This window comes from Mytilus galloprovincialis, chromosome 1 (genome assembly GCF_965363235.1).
Source record: "Mytilus galloprovincialis chromosome 1, xbMytGall1.hap1.1, whole genome shotgun sequence".
NCBI lineage: Eukaryota > Metazoa > Mollusca > Bivalvia > Mytilida > Mytilidae > Mytilus > Mytilus galloprovincialis.
The window spans coordinates 85,724,976-85,747,019 of record NC_134838.1 but is presented as its reverse complement, the minus strand read 5'-3'; the positions used below and the strand labels follow the sequence as shown (position 1 = coordinate 85,747,019).

Below are 22,044 nucleotides of genomic sequence, written 5' to 3'. Positions count from 1 at the left end.
AAACGGATTTATTAACGAACAGCAAAATTCAGATATGATAGCTAAATATACATGACATCATTGTAACGTCATAAAAATGGCTAATGACGTCATGAAAAAAGGAAACGTTAATGAAATGGCATTGACAGAACATCATTTAATTATGCTTTTATTGCTAAAATCAATATTTATATTATTAACCTTAACCATCGGCCATATCGGCCCATTGGCAGTTAAAGAACAACTAAATCGGCCCAATCGGCCCTTTGGCAGTTAAAGACAACGTTCATTTCGCCTTTACTGGAAATTCCAAGTAAATAAGGTAAAAAATATACTAAGGCCAGATGGGAATTGAATTAAGGCGAAATGTGAATTTAGATAAAAATATTAAATAAACAAATTAAACCTCTGTGTTGTTTTTATTGCAATTTAAACAACATGCAATTAGGGAATTATTTGTCTTGAATTATTATTTTTAATTAAAGTGACCATTTGTATGATTTCAAAAGTTGTGAAATCAGGAAAAATCTAAAATAGTAGGAAACTTGCTTCTCTTGAACTATTGTTTGTTTCATATTTAATAAAAGTTGAAACTTTTTTTTATTTTATGAAGTTAGAAAAATCTAAATAATCTTAGAGTTATCCTCAGAATTATCCTTTTACATTATGCAACACACAAAAAAGTTTAATAACAAAAAAACATGTTTTCCAACAGACTTTTATAACAGAAACTTTAATAATAATAAAAATTTTAATTAAAAAAAAAGGTGTGCTTATTGTATATTAAATTTGCAAGGATTCCATTGAACCTGGTGTCTCGCCTACTTTTGATGTTAATCGCAGCCTCAACAAAAAATGAGAAAAAAAATGATAAAGATATTCCTCTCTATACTAACTTTCGATTGTCCAATTTTTGTAAAAAAAAAAGAAGAAGAGGATAGTTTATGAATCTAATAAATGTTTTAAAAACTTTAACTGCAGACTATATGTAATGTATCTAGAAGAAAAGCTAAGTCCATTCATAAGTAAAATACTGAAATAAAGAACAAAATTTTAACTTAATTTCTTTCTAGATACTACCTTATGATAATAAACAAGCTTCTGTCCAAGTTTGGTACAAATCCAGGATAGTATAAAACTAGAGGCTCTCAAGAGCCTGTGTCGCTCACCTGTTACTGTATTTACTGATGTCGGCCATCTTGGTTGGTAGGCAGGGTCATTAGACACTTTTTTAAAATAGATACCCTAGTAATGATTGTGGCCAAGTTTGGTTAAATTTGGCCCATAGTTTTAGAAAAGAAGATTTTTGTTACAAAAATGGCGAAAAGTTGTTCAATATTGACTATAAAGGACAAAATTTAACTCCTTAAGGAGTTCTCTGACAATTTTGGTCATGTTGACTTATTTGTAGAAAATACTTTGCTGAACATTATTGCTGTTTACAGTTTATCTCTATCTATTATAGTATTCAAGATAATAACCAAAAACTGCAAAATTTCCTTAAAATTACCAATTCAGGGGCAGCAACCCAACAACCAGCTGTTCAAACCATCTGAAAAAGAGTAGGTCCGGTAAGACCTCTTTTTGGCCCCAAAATATAGCAGTTTTACAAAATTGTTAAAATGTAAACTTTTAGTTATTTATTGGACAGTAGAATGCTTCTGCTACATAAATATGGGCTGTTTTTGACAATACAATGCACATATATCGGGTACTAGCACCATTAGGTCGTGCTAAATTACTGAAATCTTCACAATTCCATCATTTTAGTTAAAATTTAGACGGGTTTTGGGTTAAACGAAAGTGGCCGCATTCGTGTTCATCCTTAATATTGAAATGTAAGTTGTTTATTATGATAAGACATAACATATATAAAGGTTAAGGATGAACACGGATGCGGCCACTTTCATTTTTGACAAAAAGACATCAGAAAAGTGACATTTTTCGGCATATTTGGTAGATTTTTGATATTTGAGCTTGAATCAGATCGAGTTTAATCAGTTAAAATCTTTCACATACACTAATTGATTCAAATGAAAAAGACACTTAAGTGTTTAAAAAGTGGTCAAAATCTTTCGTCAGATGAACCTGAAATTTGAGGCCAAAATCGGTCCTTACCGGACCTACTCCTTTCAGGGCAGATAAATCTTGACCTGATAATCAATTTTACCCCTGTCAGATTTGCTCTAAATGCTTTGGTTTTTGAGTTATAAGCCAAAAACTGCATTTTACCCCTGTGTTCTATGTTTAGCCATGGCGGCCATCTTGGTTTGATGGCCAGGTCATCGGACACATTTTTTAAACTAGATACCCCAAGGATGATTGTGGCCAAGTTTGGTTAAATTTGGCCCAGTAGTTTCAGAGGAGAAGATTTATGTAAAAGTTTACGGACGACGTACGACGGACGCCAAGTGATGAGAAAAGCTCACTTGACCTTTCAAAAGTTAAAAACTTAAAAAGTTATCAAAATTTTAAAAACTTTAACCTCTGAGTGAATGTAATATTTCCTGGCAGAAACAATAAGTCCATTTATATGTAAAATACTGAAAAAAATTGAATATTTCATCTTAGAAAATTTACTTCTGTAAACTATCTTATGATCATAAACAAGCTTCTGTCCAAGTTTGGTACAAATCCAGGATAGTTTAAGAAAGTTATTTTAAAAACTTTAACCACAGAGGGAATTTTATGTTTCCTGGCAGAAAAACTAAGTCCATTTATATGTAAAATACTATCATTATATTAATATTTATTTATGTTTATGTAAATAATTTTTGTGCTTTAAGTATTAACGCTTTTTCTCTCATGTGATTCTTAATTACATGTACATTATTAGTTTTCTAATTTAAAAATACATTTTAAAAAAGATGAGCCACTCTAAAGTCTTAAAAGAATTATTCAAAAAGAGAGACATTGGAAAGACACAAAAAAAATCTTTAAAAAGTATTTCAAGACTTATTTTGACATTAATAACACATATCAAACATAATTGCAATATAAACAAAGAATAAGTTAATTCCATTGTTTACACAAGTTCCCATTTCGCCTTATTTAATTCTTTGGTGTCTTCTCATTTATCCAACTTTTTAAAATAAGGCATTCTCATTTAGCCAACTTTTATTTTTGTTAATTATTGAGTTGTTTGTTTAGTAATTATAAGGTGTTTTTCTAAAATTTGACAGTAAGTTTGTTCCTGTATGTTTTTATATTATTTTAAAAATATATACATAAAAGAGGCTATAGTAAACTTGTTACATTTTATTTTAGAATAAAATTTAGTATATTTCATATAAAATTCAGTATACTTTGAATAATAAATAAATGTTTCATCTTTTATACAGAAGAAACCCACAAATCAATAATAATTTTATATTAACATTTTATTGAGTAAATATGATGTGTTTATTACTTTTTTAGACCTGTTAACTTTTATTTGTGGTGCTGATTCAAAGTGATTACCAAATTAATCATTGTTCGTGTTCAGCATATTTGCTCATCAATGCAAAAATCTAAACATTTTTCACAACCTAATCCCATATCTCCAAGTGTTAAAAATTAAAACTATGTAACAGTACTCAGCAATCTTTCCAAAACATGTGAATGAATGAATGAATGAATGAACTCTATTCTTATAAAGAATATTTCTTAGTTAAGCTCATGGTTAGTATATATATAGCCATTTAATCCGAAATTTTATTATTGCACAAATGGCAAACGCACAAGTAAGAGTACAACTAATTCCTCATGCCAGAGGTCACTACCTAGCAGTTGCATGCTACAGATATTGTGTTAAGACCAGAAAACAGGGAAGAGATGGAGAACTTGTATACTGGAAATGTACAGAAATGGACTGCCCTGGCACTGTCAACACCACAGATAATCTAGTTATGAGTATTTTATATTCTTTGTTCTAGAATTGCTTTTGCTTTTTTTTATATATATATATGCATGCATATATGTTTTGTGAACTTTGTTCTGTTCAGTCTTTGTGTAGTAAAACGTATTCAACTTATATTTTGTCCTATTTGGATCATTTGGACAGAAGAACAGAAACCTGAAAATTTGTACTTACTAAAGGCAAACTGGGATTAATTTTATATATTAATTTTGACAGCTAAGGCGAAATGAAAATAAGCCGTTAAAGGTAACGTCAATCGGCCCAGATCGGCCCGCTGGCAGTATAAGGGTTAACTGTACAAATTAGATTTAAATTGAGTCCATCATTTTTAGTTTCCTCGAAAATATTTAGATTTTGCGATCGGGAGACTTTACGTACAATTTTCACACAAACTTCAAGTTTGGAGATAAAATAAAGAATGAAGGACTTTGATTTGATGTGTAAGTTTTGACGAGTGATTGAAAACTATTTATATTCAAGATTATTTGGATTCATAAGTTTTTATTACGACAGTGGTATTTACAAGTAAAAAAAGCATGGTGTGACATTATGACTAGACAAAAGTAGTCGCTGACTGTGTCGTTAATTCTTCCGACATGTGATCGAAAATGGGTTAAAAAAAATCCCTGAACAGTAAATTTCAATGTTATATAGTATTTTTGTGCTATAATAATTTCAAATTTCCCCCTCCAAAACTGTATAATATGACTTATCATACTTGTAACAAAAATGTAAAAAAACGGCGTTTTGTGACCTTTTGACTAGACAAAAAAGAAGATCGCGTTTATTTTTTTTTCAATATTTTCTCTTAAAACTTCGACACAATTTTTTTTCATACACTTAAAAAAATAGTTTTCACGTTTGAATAAAATTTTATATCGTAGAAAAGACTGCAACTGCCTATTACTTTTCATAAGACACTTAACAAATACACCAAAACGTCAGAAAACGGCGAGTGTGACATTTCAACGGATTTAATAAAATGAACAATTGAGGACATAATTTAAACAATACTAACTAATTGAAGACATAGAAAATTGTATATTTATTGTATAATTTTGACACAGGAAGGGTGGATATGTAAATTGTGGTTTGGATCTGCAGCATTAGTTCTAATTTTGAAGAGCTCCAAAAAATATGCGAGATTTGGGTTTTGTGACAGAAATACAAATTTCAAAAAATTATAAATTCTGACACGATCTTTTGAAATGTTGTAACAAAACTTTTTATTTTTTTTCCTTATTATATACGGAATAAAAAGATATATCATTTTCGGAATAATCTATTTGAATTACCTTTTAAAAATCACTCTTAACTTCACCCTATCCATATTTTTTTTCTATTTTCGGCTTTACCACAAAATAAAGTGAACTTTTCGTCCTGGTCAGACGCGTCCAGTTAACGATGACGTCACAAATAAAACACACCATTAACACCATAGACTACTCTTGCTAGGAGTACAACTTTTTTTTTAATAAGTTTAAAAAATGACAAGAATAACTTCAAAGCAACGCTGATCATATGTCGCGGTGTTACTTGTCTACACGCTCAAAATCAGTGTTATGAGGGATCATTCGAGTAACAAAATGAATAAAAGTATTGATTTTAAGGCATATTCCATTTCTACTTTTAATAACGCACATTTTGATATATACATTTATATAGTTATCAATTCCGAAACTTCTAACAAATGCAATAAAGGCGAACTGGAAAGCAAAACCCGTATTATCACCAACACCGTACGCGACGTCTATACATTTTATAGTTTTAAACCTCTAAATCATTTTGTATCTGGTGGAAAGTTTCCTTATTGGTTTATGATTGTTTGACTTTTCGTATTTTGTTGTCTTCATAAGTAATGTGGTTTTTATTAATTTTTTGCGCAACGAGAACACTGAACCATAACAGTTTCATCACTTTCAGATGATTCTAAGCCTTTGAACAGACTTATAAAAGAATACTGAGTTTCCGTTAAAAATGTGAATGGCGTTTTGAAATGCTATTAAGTCTTGGGAACTGTTTAGAGGAATCCTCGTCACAATTAAAAGCCATTATTGAAGTTAGTGAAAGTTTTTTAACCGCCAAACACATTTTTAAATTAGTATTATAATGATTACAGCACAATGTGTAAAATAGTTTTATTGTAACGGTTTTGAGATAGTTCCCGTCATTTAAACTGTCTTGATATGACTCGTAGTCGGACTCGGGTCGGAGTCAGACAGGTGTTGTAAATCTCTACTTGTAGTAAACAAAGACTGACTACGATTATAAAAATTATAACCCTATATACACATAAACATAGATATACATATATAGCAAACTCGTATAAAGATACGTGATAAGTTACTATTTTAAATCCTAAACGAAACTGTCTGTCTACAAAAATTTTGCAGAAATTTCCTATTAAGATGAAAAACATCAATTCATTTGAATTCAATTTCATGTAAAATTAAATGTCTTAAAACTTCATAGTCTCGATTATCCAGACGCTCCATATGCATATGTAGAGTCTGGATCCAATCGGTTCGAATGATTGTAATGTGAGGGCGGGCGTTTGCAAATATGCAAACACACGAGTTGGATATTTTCGGAATGTTTCTAGACTTATCGTACATTTGCGATAAAACTAGATGAAAACAAACGGAGGAAGTAGCAATCACCATGCCTGAAAAATTTGTAAAGCTAGGTAATTATATCTGAAGCTTTGCTTTTGTAAATATACTTTCAAACACTTCATTAATAAGAACTACCTTCTTCTTCTTTATTCTTTCCTCCACTATCTGGAGTACCACTACTTTTGTAGTGTAGCACGGATAAGCAACTGATTGATACTATAAGCAACTGTTTCTGTTTCTGTCGGGTAATAGTCTCCTTCAACAAACTGAAGATTCTGCTATATGTGTTTCTGACGAGTTCCGTTTGCAGGAGAAGACATCCAAGTAAATAAATTGTTGAAGTAAAACCGTGGAACTAACTATATACAGTGAATTTGAATTAAACTTTAAAAACTGGCTAAAAACAGTAGGAGCCTCCAAGGCTCTAGAGGTTTGACACTAGAGCCTTGAAGGCACCTAGTGTCTCTGCCTGTGGGGTGTCTGGTGGTAAGGCGTTCCAGTCCCTTATAGTCTGTGGTAAGTATGATGTCTTGTGTGCATCAATACGTGAGTGCGGTACTTGGTATGCCTTAGGATGTATATTTCTCCCTTTTCTTACTGATGGTGTGAGTCGTCCTTCTTTCTCTATTGCTACCATATTATTCTCTATCTTATAGAACATCACTAGTCTGGTTTCCTTTCTTCGTTGTTGCAGTGGTTTCCATTTAAGGTGGTCTATCATTTCTGTGACACTTGCAGTTGGTTTGTACTTATTTGTCACGTATCTTGCAGCTCTTCTTTGTATCTGTTCTATTTTGTAGATTGATTCTTTTGTTGCTGGGTCCCAGACAGATGCTGCATATTCTAATTGTGGTCTTACTAGTCCAATGTAAGCTTGGCTCTTTACTTTTGTTGATGATATTCTGATGTTTCTCCTCAGGAATCCCAGTGTTTTATTTGCTTTATCAGTTACCTGTTGTATATGTTGGTCCCATTTTAGGTTGTTTTGAATGGTGAGACCTAAATATTTGGCTGTCTGCACTTCTTCCAAATTGTGACCATGGAGATTGTATGAAGTTTGAATTGGTGTTTTCTTGTTTGTTACCCTCAATATGTTGCATTTGTCGGGGTGGAATCTCATGCACCATAATTGTTCCCATTCAGCTAACTTATCAAGGTCTTCTTGTAATATTTTTCCACTGTCTTTTGATGTTATTGTCAGGTAGGCGATGGTATCATCTGCAAACAGGCGAACTGTAGCATTTATATATTCTTGCAGATGCTAAAATTGAAAGAAAAAAATTGTTTTCGACTTGTCGCGAAAAAAATAGATGCGGCGAAAAAAAAAGTTTGTACAGAAAAAAAAACATAGCCCCCCCCCCTAGAAAATCAAATGGTTGCTGCCTAAGGCTGCGATCCCAGCTGGGTGCTCAATTAAAACATAAAACTTGAGTGTTATTAAAATAACTTAATGCAAAATCACTTTTGTACAAGTGCAGGAAACTGTTCCATCACCATACTATATACATTTGTACTCCATTTAAGGCACACATGTTATTATGTCAATTATACACTAATCAATGTATATTACTTTAAAAGTTCATGCACTGTTTACACTAATATTTTCTACCTCTAAAGAAATAAAACACTGCATACTCAAGTACGTGCATTACTTTCTTGTAGATACGTCTGTTTGTTATTTACAGTCCCCTTTATCATTAAACAGTTAAAGTTGCAATTTTGTCATTTATAATTTTCAGATCAATTTTGCACATCTTTGAGAGAAAGTAAAACAAACAATGGAATGTAGCAAAGTGGACATTATTCCTGATGAGTGCTGAATATGAAGATTGTTTGAACGGCGGTATACAACTGCATGTTGCCTTTATTTGATAAATTTACTGATAGGATAAATCTATAATTGTTTATTTTAAACTGACTTTGAAATAACCAATAGAATTTCCATAACAACATATACATGTAGTTTCTTCCATTTACAAGCTGATTTAATCATTCATAATGTGATCAAGCACAGAATCCTCTATAAACTGGTGGTCCCAAGATTTGACAATCAAATATTTTAAAGGACTTCTATATGACTGGTTATTTTTTGCAATAGAAATTATAGATCATTATAGTGAGGACCAGAGTAGGTTTTCTTGTAGGAACATCAGGAAAAAATATTTTCAAGAACTCTAGTCTGCAAGCATGCATTCCACAACTCACTGGTCAGTGATTTTTTGGTATTTCAGATCATAGAAAATTGCCAGATATTATGATGATCTTATCAATTAAAGATATATTACCGTAGCTATCTTTTTTTTTTGTTCTAACCACAACCATATTTGGTTATTCATAATTTCTATTATTCATTATTTTGCAACCCTGCAAATTAAAACAGATCTGGAGACATTGTTTACTTTTTATAATGATAAATTGTTACTCTTAAAATTTTATAGTTTTTTAACTAATGATTATTCCATTATTGTTTTTTCTAGCACTTCTTTTTAACATGATGGAATTTCGAAAATTTACCACGGTTCTATGGACAACTGAAGGAGAATAATTTCATTTGTCAAAGGACAGGAGACTTTCCATGCTTCAAGACTTTAAATGCTGAAATTGTAAGGCTTTAAGAAACTAATGTATATGTATATGGTCTTGTCTTAAGTTTCCATAAAAAACATTAAGTATAATTTAAGTCTTAACTTTTTTATTTAGACATATTATTAAGAAAAATATAATGTTTAAACTTTGTTCAATGCATTTTTATAATTTTTTTAATTGGAAGAAATAAAGCACTTAATTTATACACAATAACCTTTTTGATTTAAGCTTTTGTATGAACCTTTTTTAAGATCATTACATGGAGCTTACACTGTTTGAAGAGATTTGGGTATATGCCAATGAGACAGCAACTCAACTACAAGAATAACCAAAGGAACATATCAAGATACTTGTTTTAACTGTCTAATTAAACCTAATGCTCCCTACAGTCAAATATCAAACAATTAAAAGATTAAACGCATGCAGTAATTCTTTAAATACATAATGTTTGTCTCCAATTAATAAAGCAGTTGTCTGAACTTGTGTCATATCTTTGTAGGGAAATAAGATGCAGAGAACCATTCATGAAGTGTATACATGAAACTGATATTTACAATGATCTTCAGAGCTATAACTCTAGCCCTTAAGATTACATTACACTACTATTGCTTGCTAATTCTACTATCAACAGTAGAAGAGAGAAGATTCAGGACTAAGAGTGATTTTTGCAATTTGCTGTGGATGATGACTCAAATCAAATTTGGATGCATTGATGAAATTCATACAACGATGACAGTTAATTCTTTGAACAAGAAAAAGCTGTATATATTTTCAATGGTGCAAAACCAAAAAAGTATGAACTATAAAATGATTAAAACTGTGTTGAGTTTACAATTTTTATAAAAGTTACAACATTTACCTACATGTAAAGAAATATAATAAACACCAAAGATGCTTTTATTTAGATTGATTGTAAAGTTTACATGTCTGGCTGGCATGCATCATCTGTCTTTGTTCAGGGTTCATAAGTCAGTGTAACTTTTCAAATGGTGGATCCTCCTCTAAGATACTAGAAACAAAATGTCTCTAAATGTCTATTTGGTTAATGGAATGATTGGAAGGTGTACAAGTCTGTCAGGCTTGGTTTATCTGTCAGACCTTGACCTCATTGTTATGAATCATTAATATCTTTAAACTTGTAGTAAACTTTTATCTGTTAGACTGATAATATAAATCATTTTAGCAGGAAACAAATTCCAGCTTGTTTAAGATATCAATCTCTTGGTGAAATTTCTTATTTTACAAATCTTGAAAAAAATAATTTATGATCAAATTGCAGAATATTTTATTTCATGTTGCTATATTATACTGATAGGGTTTGAGTCTTTTGCAATTTTTATATAAACATGAAGATTGCATTTTTTGGTTCATGCATAAAAAAATCTAAGTCAACAGTCCTAGAATGTAGATGGCAGATTTGCTTAAAATTGGTGTAAGGAAGATATTATTAGTGCAAACTTTACAAATATATCTTTTCATTATTAAGTCTTTTAAGTTTTTGCAGTGAACATTTACATATAATTGTCAATATTTTTTTTTATACATAAATAACTTAGTTAAGAAGATGCGGTTATAATTGCAAATGAGACTACTTTCCACTAGAGAGCAAATGACATGGAACTTGATAACTCAATAAATGTGACCATATTGCTTTCAAAAATGAGAAAAACCTATATTGCATAGTGAGCTATAAATGGCCACACAATAGAAATGTAAAACAATTCCATAGAGAAAACTTAGTCTGATTTATGTTAAAAATGAATTAAATATAAATATGATATACAGCAACTGAAGTACAGGTTCTCGACTTGGGACAGGCACATTCAGAATTCAAAAGTGGTGGGCTTAAATATGTTGGCCAGCGCCAAACCCCCTTCTAACCTTGGACAATGATTTAACAGTACCATATATGAAGTTGAACTATGAAAATCAGTTGATTAGGACTGAACTTGTATTGTATTTACTGGTAGTTACTGCTAGTTCAAAGTCAATAACAACTTGTAAAAAAAAATCTGTTTTTTAAGACTAAAGTATCAATCAGCATACATCCAATCGATTTAAGTGTAAATATGTAATTAATAGTCTAATTTATGACTGTGCAACAAGAAGTATTACAGAAATCCACCTATAGGATAAAAACAAGTTCATGCCAAATGAATAAAAGCACTGCTCTGTTTTATAGATGTACATTAGAGGGGCGGATCCCAGATGTCCCGATTCAAATGCATAGTTCTAAAAAAAAAGAGGTCTGGATTTGTACTGCATTTACATTGTCTAATTCTTACAGTAACAATTTTCACTAATTTAATCTTTGAACTTATCAATGATGATATGACTTGCAGAATGTTTATGCTCCAAAGTAAGAGAGTTCCAGACTTCTGCTCTTATGTGTGTGCAAAAATGTAATATTCTACAGCACGATTGTATATGCCATTTGCTAAGGTGAGCTGCATGCCTTTTTCTCATTAATTACTTTGTCATTCATTCTTCCGTTGGTCTTTCCTTTTTTTAATTTTTATTCAGTTGGTTATGTCAGTGCCTGGTTTAGACTATACGGTAATAATTTTGCTCATTGTTCATTGGTGTTGTATGGTGGACTACAATACTTTAACCAAGGTCATTTCATAGATATTTGTGGACCGACCAATAGTTAAGCCCTTTTTCCAATATCCGTACGGTTTCACCTAAAAATTTCTAAATTTTCCCCGTTTTTCTGTCATATGAATTAAAATATATTACAAATAACTTGCATTTGCTATTTTCTATCAATTTCAAGTTTAGTTTCCACAGCGGTCATACTTATTTATTTTACCTTGTTTATGAATTCCCTACTCTGCCTTCTTGGTCATCATTGTCATATTTTACTTTCTCTATTTTTGGGGGGTTAATCCCTACACGCATATACAAACAAAATGGACAGCACTGTTTTCTTCTCAAAACCAGTGAGGCCGTCAACAAGGAGCAACAATTCGTCTTTTTCGTGTGATGATAAATCCCCCTGGAAAATGCATGCATGACGTATTTTCCTAAAACAAATCAATCATCTTTCCGAAATGGAAGGGAGGAGTAAAAGTACTATCAGTTATTGTCAAGATAAACACAATATATTCGCTATTGTATTGATACTGACAAATCAGTGATTTGTGTACCACCCCCACCGATTTAATACAGTCAATACACAAAGCGTGTATATATGTCAATATACATGAAGTGGCCGTGAGTGGCGTATCTAGAAGTGTAACGTGTAACCGGGCGATCGATGGATCCGTATCTGAATAAATCAGGATTTCAAGTGTTCAACTCAATTTTTCACCACAACCAGTTGTCCTATTCAAACAATCAACACATCCATAAAAGGATTTACAACGAAAAATATATACACAGCACAATGCACATAAATCAAAATTCAAGGCGAAGTTTCTCATTCACAATATATAAACACACTGTATCATAACAAAATATATTTACACAATGTCACTATGCAATCACTATGCAACATGTATCAGACCGATTTATTCACAATGTCACTAACAGATTATTTTGCAACATGCATACGGCCCTTTATTACACCATGTCACCAACAGAATACTTTGCAACATGCATCAAGTAAGTATTACACAAAACGTATGAACACAAAATCACATATATACAACTTCTATTTACAACGTCCACCAATATGTAGTATCACCTTGTTAGTCTGCAACTAACCACAATAACACAATGACACAATTACACTTGCCCAATGTTTCAATTCACAAGGAATATATATATAACACAGCTGAACTCACGCACTAACTATCCCTTTGAGTTCCCACACATTGAATATTATCCAACTGGTAAGGTTTAACACAGTGCACTTTCACTAATACACTTCCACAATATAATAACTTGCAACACTAGCAAATAAACACCTTGTATTCTCACTATTACAAATCTATGAAGTATTCACACTTCCACATAGTACAACTTGCAACACCAGCAAGTATACACCTTGTATTCTCATTAATACAATAACTACTTATATATATATATATATCAGATTCACTTTATACATTGTATCACAATCACTATTGCAATATCCACATATAAATCCGAACACTATTTATATATCCTTTGGAATCACTTAATTCACTCTACTTACCAGTTGGAAAATAATCCCTGATGTTATCACTTCAACGGTCCACATAAAACTGACAAAGTTTCTCTGTCTTGAGCTGGTTTATATACTACGATATGGAACGGTCCATTATACTTGAAGGGATGAAAATCAAGACTATACCAACTTTAGGGGTGTTTTAAGTAATAGATGGTGCTCCAACTATGGAGAAACTTATATACATATAGAAACACAATTACTAGGGAAAGACAACTGGTGTTTCACATCAAAATAAATAAACTATGACCAATTTTCGTTACAGAAGTTTTCACTGACTGTCTCAGAGGGGCCGATGCAGTCTGCTGTGGTTATTCCCTATATAATCAGCCCATATATTTTTTCCGCATTAAAAAAAAACGAGAGTGGTGCCACCAATGGGCTGAAATTAAAACTTGCCTTTTCAAATAAATGGTTCAATCATTCATCTTTTGATGAGGTGGTGAATGGGTTCAAGATTTATAATGTTTCTTTTATACCAAAAACAATATATATATATATTATTTTTTAACCAAGGATGTATATGGAAATACTTGTACAGTAGAAAAGGCCTTATTAAGATTCTTTTATATCTAAATACAGGAGTTTTACACATTCAATGAAAATATTTTGTTCATCTCGCTTTTAACACAAATCATTCCTAAATGCATCTAAATAACATAAATAAAAGATAAAACTCTCCTCTTTAAAATAAAACCACACGATACACGTGCTCTTCGACCACGTTGTTGTTATTGAAGTAAGGAAGGAGTTTATTATCCAACATGTAAATACCATCCAATCGCGTATTAGAAAAAAAATCCAAAAATTGGGTGCGAGGCTCATGAATATAACATACATCTCTAGAATTGACACCAGACGTTATTGTTGGCTGTAAGAACGATAACTCTGGTGCATCGAGACTAAAAACTTCATGGTGGTGACGCCATTTTTAAAGTAGATAGTTAGCTCATTAAGTATTTAGCAAAGTGCCTTAATTATCATTAATGTATCACAGTCAGTTATAAGTCAATGTTCATATTTTCAATATAAATATCTTTATTTTCATAAAGCCAATTCATTACATCGATACATACACCAAGAAATATTTACAATATGTACAAAACAAGCGAGAGAGGTTACAAAAGTTAAAAGCCAGGAGTACAAACACAAGTATTTATAAATAAAGGCAACAGTAGTATACCGCTGTTCAAAACTCATAAATCCATGGACAAAAAACAAAATCGGGGTAACAAACCAAAACCGAGCGAAACGCATTAAATATAAGAGGAGAACAACGACACAACATCGAAACGCAACACACACAGAAACAGACCAATCATCAGACAAAACACCACGAGAATAACAAATGTAACATGAAAACCAAATACATGAATTTGGGATAGACAAGTACCGTGCCACGTCTTATCTCAATATCTCAAAAATAAGAGAAAACACAAACGACTCAACGTTAAAATGCAACACAAAGAGAAACGAACAATATATAACAATGACCATCTTCCTGACTTGGTATAAATATTTTTTATAAAAGAACAAAGCTTCTTCAGAACTGGTTTTCTTGTACTTGAAAAAAAAGTCAGTGAATTTAACTGTATTTTGCCGTTTTGTAAAATATGCAGTTAAAAACTCTTTTCGTTTTTGATGGAAAAAATTGCATTCAAATATATAATGGTATTCGCCACCTATCTGTCGATTGACACATAGACTGCAAAAGCGGTTTTCTCTGATCACGTTTTGTCATCTTCCTGTTTCAATCGGCAACTTAGTATTATTCGTTCTAAATCGACAAAAAGCAATTATAGCGTCATTGAAGTCCAAAACATTAAAATAATAATCCTCGAATTCCAAGTCTTTCGTTAAATTTTTGTAGTTTATACCTTTTGGCGAATTTTGAATGAGGGAATTCCAGTTCTGAAGATATTGATCTAGCAATCTCTGCTTATAACAGTTTTTAACCATTCTTTATAACAAATTTTGTGTTTCCCATATGTACGAGAAACCACAATCTTAAAATATATTTTGTACAAACAAGATCCATTTTATCTGGTTATTATGGTGATCGTTCATATGACGAGAAAGTTGATATAATATGAAGGATAACTTTGCTTGTTTACCGGATATCAAATTTGCCCAGTATAGAACTGTTCGAACTTTAATATCTATTTCGATCGGATGACGACCTAGTTCCCCGTAAACCATATAACTTGGCGTTGAGGATTTCAATTTTAATAGAATTTTACAAAATTTTAAATGAATCTTTTCCAGAATATCATTATTACTAAAGCCCCATACTTCGCACCCATACAATAGAATGGGCTTGATCATTTTGTCAGAAAGCTGATACATCCTTCCCATTTTCCGGACTTCGTACATATGTACATTGCTTTTAATGCCTTATCGGATAAATATTTTTTAGTCATAATCAAATTTCCTGTTTTAGTAAAAACAATACCCAAAATAATGAAACTGCTTTACTATCTCAATGTTTATGCCATTATAAGTAAATTGGAGATTTTTAAGCAAACGTCCCAAACCAAATACTAGGGTTTTCGTTTTGTCAACGCTTACTTTCAGTTTCCAAACCTTACAACAGTCATGAAAGGCATTGAGTTAAGTCTGCAGATCCTGTGCTGTTTCTACCAACATCACCGTGTCATCTGCGTATAATATGATAAAAAACTTTAGATATATTTCTAATTCTCTTTCAAGGTCTTTTGATATGGGTTTAAGTCCTGTAATATTTTTACTGACTAAGAAATCTTCTAAATCGTTTAAAAAAAAAGAAAATAGGAAAGGTGATAAAATTTCGCCTTGTCGTACGCCGTTGTCACAAGCAAAGTATTCTGAATTGCAATTATTATATGATATACGAGATTTAGTATCACAGTACATATTAAATATAACCTTATACATCTTACCATTTATATTATTTAATAACATTTTATAAAACAAACCATCTCGCCATACCTTGTCAAATAAGTATTCAAACAAATGTTTATCATAACTTTTTCTACTGCTATCTTTAAAAGCTTTTCAGCTCACCTGGCCCAAAGGACCAAGTGAGCTTTTTCCATCACTTGGCGTCCGTCGTCCGTCGTCGTCGTCCGTCGTTCGTCGTCGTCGTCGTCCGTCGTCGTTAACTTTTACAAAAATCTTCTCCTCTGAAACTACTGGGTCAAATTAAACCAAACTTGGCCACAATCATCATTGGGGTATTTAGTTTTAAAAATGTGTGGCGTGACCCGGCCAACTAACCAAGATGCCCGCCATGGCTAAAAATAGAACATAGGGGTAACATGAAGTTTTTTGTTTATAACTCAAAAACCAAAGCATTTAGAGCGTTGTTGGGTTGCTGCCACTGAACTGGTAATTTTAGGGAATTTTTGCTGTTTTTGGTTATTATCTTGAATATTATTATAGATAGAGATAAACTGTAAACAGCAATAATGTTCAACAAAGTAAGATTTACAAATAAGTCAACATGACCAAAATGGTCAGTTGACCCCTGAAGGAGTTATTGACCTTTATAGTCAATTTTTAACCATTTTTTCGTAAATCTTAGTAATCTTTTACAAAAATCTTCTCCTCTGAAACTACTGGGCCAAATTAAACTAAACTTGGCCACAATCATCATTGGGGTAACTTGTTTAACCCGGTCAATCAACCAAAATGGCTGTTTACGGCTAATAATAGAACATAGGGGGTAAAATGCAGTGTTTGGCTTATAACTCAAAAACCGAAGCATTAAGAGAAAATCTGACAGGGTTTAATTGTTTATCAGGTCAAGATCTATCTGCCCTGAAATTTTCAGACTAATCGGACAACCCGTTGTTTGGTTGCTGCCCCTGAATTAGTAATTTTAAGGAAATTTTGCAGTTTTTGCTTATTATCTAGAATATTATTAAAGATAGAGATAAACTGTATACAGCAATAACGTTCAGCAAAATAAGATCTACAAATAAGTGTACATGACCAAAATAGTCAGTTGACCCCTTAAGGAGTTATTGCCCTTTATAGTCTTTTTTTACCACTTTTTCATAGTATTTTGTTATCTTTTAAAAAAATCTTCTCCTCTGAAACTACTGAACCAAGTTTAACCAAACTTGGCCACAATTATCATTGGAGTATCTTGTTTAAAAAAATATGTGGGGTGACAGGGCCAACCAACCAAGATGGTGGCTATGACTAAATATAGAACATAGGGATAAAATGTAGATTTTGGCTTATAATTCTGAAACCAAAGCATTTAGAGCAAATCTGACTGTGTTAAATTGTTAATCAAGTCAAGATCTATCTGCCCTGAAATTTTCAGACCAATCAGACAACTGGTTGTTGGATTGATGCCATTGAATTGGTAATTTTTAAAGAAATTTTACCGTTTTTGGTTATTATCATTTTTATAGATAGAGATAAACTGTAAACATCAATAAAGTTCAGCAAAGTCAGATCTACAAATAGGTCAACATGACCAAAATTGTCAGTTGACTCCTTAAGGAGTTATTGCCATTTATAGTCAATTAACAAAATATTTTCCTCTGTTACTAATGGGCCAAGTTCATTGTAGATAGAGATAATTGTAAGTAGCAAGTACGTTCAGTAAAGTAAGAACTTCAAACACATCACCATCTGACACCAAAACACAATTTTGTCATGAATCCATCTGTGTCCTTTGTTTAATATGGACAAACACCAAGGTGAGCGACACAGGCTCTTTAGAGCCTCTAGTTTAAACATACATATTGCAAGAATCTTAAAAAAAATTACTGGTGAATTGGCATATTCTTTAGAAAGTTCATTTTGTATATAATGTGTCCAAAAATGTTCAGTTGGTGCGTAAACGTTCAACTTAGTTCTTTTTGCATATAGAACATGTGTGGACCTGTAGATGTCTTTAACCATTCTAAGTCAATTACAATAACTTTATAAGAGTACAGAACATGAAGGTCCAAAAGGAATGGATAATTTTGTGAAAATTATTATACATGTATGTAAATCAAGCCTATATATAATTACCTTTTAGATAGCTGTCGACAAGTTTAAAAGTTACCTTCATTTTGTAAATACACTCCATTCATAGATATGGATCTGTACTTGTCGTATCCATCAGCCCTTCACCAACTTCGTATGCTTTTCTTGATATGATTGCTTCATCTCCAAACGTAAAATTGTTCAGCATGCTAATACCTACCAAAAATACAGGTACATGAACAGTTATCATGTTATACAAATTAAAAGACATTAGTATCTTTACCCACACACAAGTATCAGGTTTTCTCTTAAATGTTTTATTGTTTAAGAAAATTCTCAAATATCATTTAGTCAGGGTCTCTTATTTAACGCCAACTATATGGTATGGGATTTTCTCATTATAGAAAATTGTAAGGTTGTCTATAATTGCTTTCATCAACTTCATTCGAGCTTTGGTGAATAGTTAGTCTCATTGGCAAACATATCACATCTTCTTATTATTTATATTTATCATATACTTAACATTAATATGATAGCTTTTGCATATGAGTAATGAACGAAAGTACACAAGCCATAATTTCCCACCCGGGCTGATAACCCATATCAGGGGCGTCTCGTGCAAAAAAACCATAACAGTGTTTCTCGTGCAAGTTACTTCCGGTATTTCCGGTATCGTATGTTTACTTTTACATATTGTGGCGTCAGATATTTTTTATTATGACGTCAAAATTTTACGGGGGAACTTTTGGAGATGTCCAGTAATGGCGGACATATAGCAATAAGGTTTATTAGATCCAGTGAAAAATCTGTTTGTACAGAACCAGCTGTTGTTGAAAAACATATGTTAACATAGCTAAGTCCAATGATAAAGATTTTCAAAACGATGCTAGTTTACAAGTTGTACTTTCTAACAAATGTCTTTGACAATTATGAATCATCGCATATAGTACATGTAGTAATAATGATCATAAAACTGTAAATACTTCCTCCATGCTTCCAGCTTCCATATTATCAATGTTCCAAAATGCATCTACAGGAAATGATACCATAATATATATGGAGGTAGTGATGCTATTGTTAGATAATCATAGTGTATTTGTTGGATTCATGATTTAACTTCTTTAAAAAGTTTTTGACTTTTTTAGTTATTTCATTTGTTTATTTGCCTTGCATAAAACCATTGTCGGAAGTATATGATAAACATATTAATACATGGCCTTTTCTATATCGGCCCGCGTATCATCCCTCGACCCATATCAGCACCTCGACCACGTCTCTGTCTGATATGGGTGTCTCGGGATGATACCCGGGTCGATATGGAAAAGGCCATGTACCAATCGCTATATATTGACCCCTAAATATCATCATTATCACAGAATTATGCAAAACTTATTTACAAAGCAGGATATGTTTAAAAGTTGTAGCTAGCATTATCATGTATATAGAGAAAAAGTAACAGTTAAATCAAAGCACTGTAAGCGCTATAGTCGAATAATTAAAAACCAATGCACTCGTTATTATGAAAACTGTGGCAGTGTTGCATCAATTTTTGTTTAAAGATTTGAAGGAAAAAAAACCCATTAAACATTCGTATATTGTACATGTATGTTTATTTTATGAATTGATTATAAAGGCAAATCAATTAATATTTAATCAAAACTTTCAAAGGAAAGACATATATCAATGTATATTTTAATGGTGAGTCTGCAGTGGTACAAGTTTGTAATGATTGCAGTTGTTCTAGTTGGTTGTTAACATTGGAACCTGTTTACTTTTAGTGGTGCAAGTTGACTTAGTACGAGTTTGTAATAGTATAAATGGATTTGCTTCCTGGAAGGAACACTGAGTGTGGGTTCTACTATGGAACGCCACATATGTCTTATGTGGAACTCTGATATTACGTTATGTCGGTTTATTATTACTTAATAATAGTTTGTCTTTATATAATATGGTTTCGACATTACGTAATGATGTTTTGATCTAACTCGATATGGAATATCATTGTAATATTTTGATATTTCATGATATGGTTTCGTATTAACTTGATATAGTTTTGCCATTACTTGATATGGTTTTGGCATTGTTCGATGTGGTATCACCATTATTTAATGTTGTTGTGTCATTAGGCAATGTGGTTCTAATATTCCTTTGTATGTGACTGAACGTAATGTAGTTGTTTCATTACATGATGTAGTTTTGTTATTTCGTAGTGATGATTTGTCATTTCTTTATATGGCATTATCCTTACGTAACGATGTTTCAAGAATTGACGATTTTACATTTCATGATGTGAGTGTTTCACTATTTGATGTGGTCCTGTCATTCTTTAATGTGGTTATCATAGTACTTGATGATGTATAACCACGTGACCATTTGGGCAAAATCTGATAAAAATCTCTTAATTGATTCTTATTTAAATAAATGTATGAATGTTGTTGATAATCGAATATCACATTTTGAAAATAATTCAGAAATAAATAAAAGAGTACATACTACGCCTATTTCTAGAATTGGAAACAAACTTCAAGAACTTTCAAAGCGGTTTGTGTTTGTACCAGCCGCCAAATCATCCAACAATGTGGTTGTGTTACATATGTATGCCGTAAATACCCAACAGACGTTCTTAAGAATTGAATTTTAGATTCATCTACATCCATATCCGTGTGCTCCAAAAGAGTCATTTAGTGAACAAACATATCAAAACCACATCACAGCTTAAAATTTCTTCTGAATATTTGAAGGTGTCAACTATGTATATGTTACATAAACTACACAAAAAAAAAGAAGGAACATATCGTTTCAACTCGGCCTCAAGTAAGTGTTTTACAACTAATCTTTCAGTGCATGTCATTAGTTCCTTAACTTCTGTACAAAGAACTTATCATTAACTTTAGTAATAAAAAATAAGAAACTAGTGGAAATAACTATTTTTTAGTGTAAACAAATCCTTAGATATTTCAGATTAATTACGTGCTTTAGGTGGTCCTTTTAATTCTGTAGACAGTTTTGACTATTCAACTGTTTACAATACACTTCCACACAATCTTATCAAACAGAGGATTTCCTAATTAGTTAAAGGGTCGGTTAGCAAATCTGAATGCAAATATATTTCTGCAACTCATTTAAAACATTCTTCTCTTATGAGAAAGTTAGATATGATAAATATACTTACTGGAGGTGTGATGACTAAAGCTGTTAGTTTTCCCATGATAAAGTTTATAGACAGGTTGTGGTATTCCGATAGGCACCAATTGCGAACCTTTGATAGCAGAATTGTTCTTGTACTGTTATGAATAACAGTTTATGTCAAAACGTAGTCCTAATTGTATTTAATTGAAAAATTCAACACTAAAAATAACGACAAAAGGGACGAATTTTGATTCCGTTTTGCTAATTTTACTTTTTGGATGGTGGTGTTCCTTTGGCACCATCTTACGATGTTTATATATCACAAATCGTTCGCTATGCCCATGTCTGTTGTGCCGTTTTTAAATTTAGTGAACATGATCTGTTTAATACTGGAAAATTATTAAGTCAGGGATTTAGTAACCACAAGCCAAAGTTATTATAATAAAACATTTACTAAATTCTTCCATAGATATTACTGATGCATAGATATGTAGATGAAGTTTGGTTGTATCTGTAATTAAAACTTATTTTAAACGAGATAGAACATCCTAATTTTTACGGAGATGTTGTTAACCGAGCCTGGAAATTTATAAACGATCCGGTTAAACTTGTCGATCCTTTGAATAAATGTACTCTGAAAGTTTAGCAATTCAACACTGTTATTAGATCTTTGAATATTGTTTTTATTGGTATTACCATTGTTTTGTTATCAGTAA

The 22,044-nt window shown here is 31.8% G+C and overlaps 1 long non-coding RNA gene across 1 annotated transcript; it reads left to right on the top strand.

The window, feature by feature from the left end:
* Window positions 1–7,870: 7,870 nt before the first annotated feature.
* LOC143042604 (uncharacterized) lies at window positions 7,871–10,067 on the top strand. The gene is made up of 3 exons (XR_012968065.1): window positions 7,871–8,335; window positions 8,970–9,095; window positions 9,578–10,067. It is a non-coding gene; the product is annotated as an uncharacterized LOC143042604 (long non-coding RNA).
* The last annotated feature ends 11,977 nt before the right edge of the window (window positions 10,068–22,044 follow it).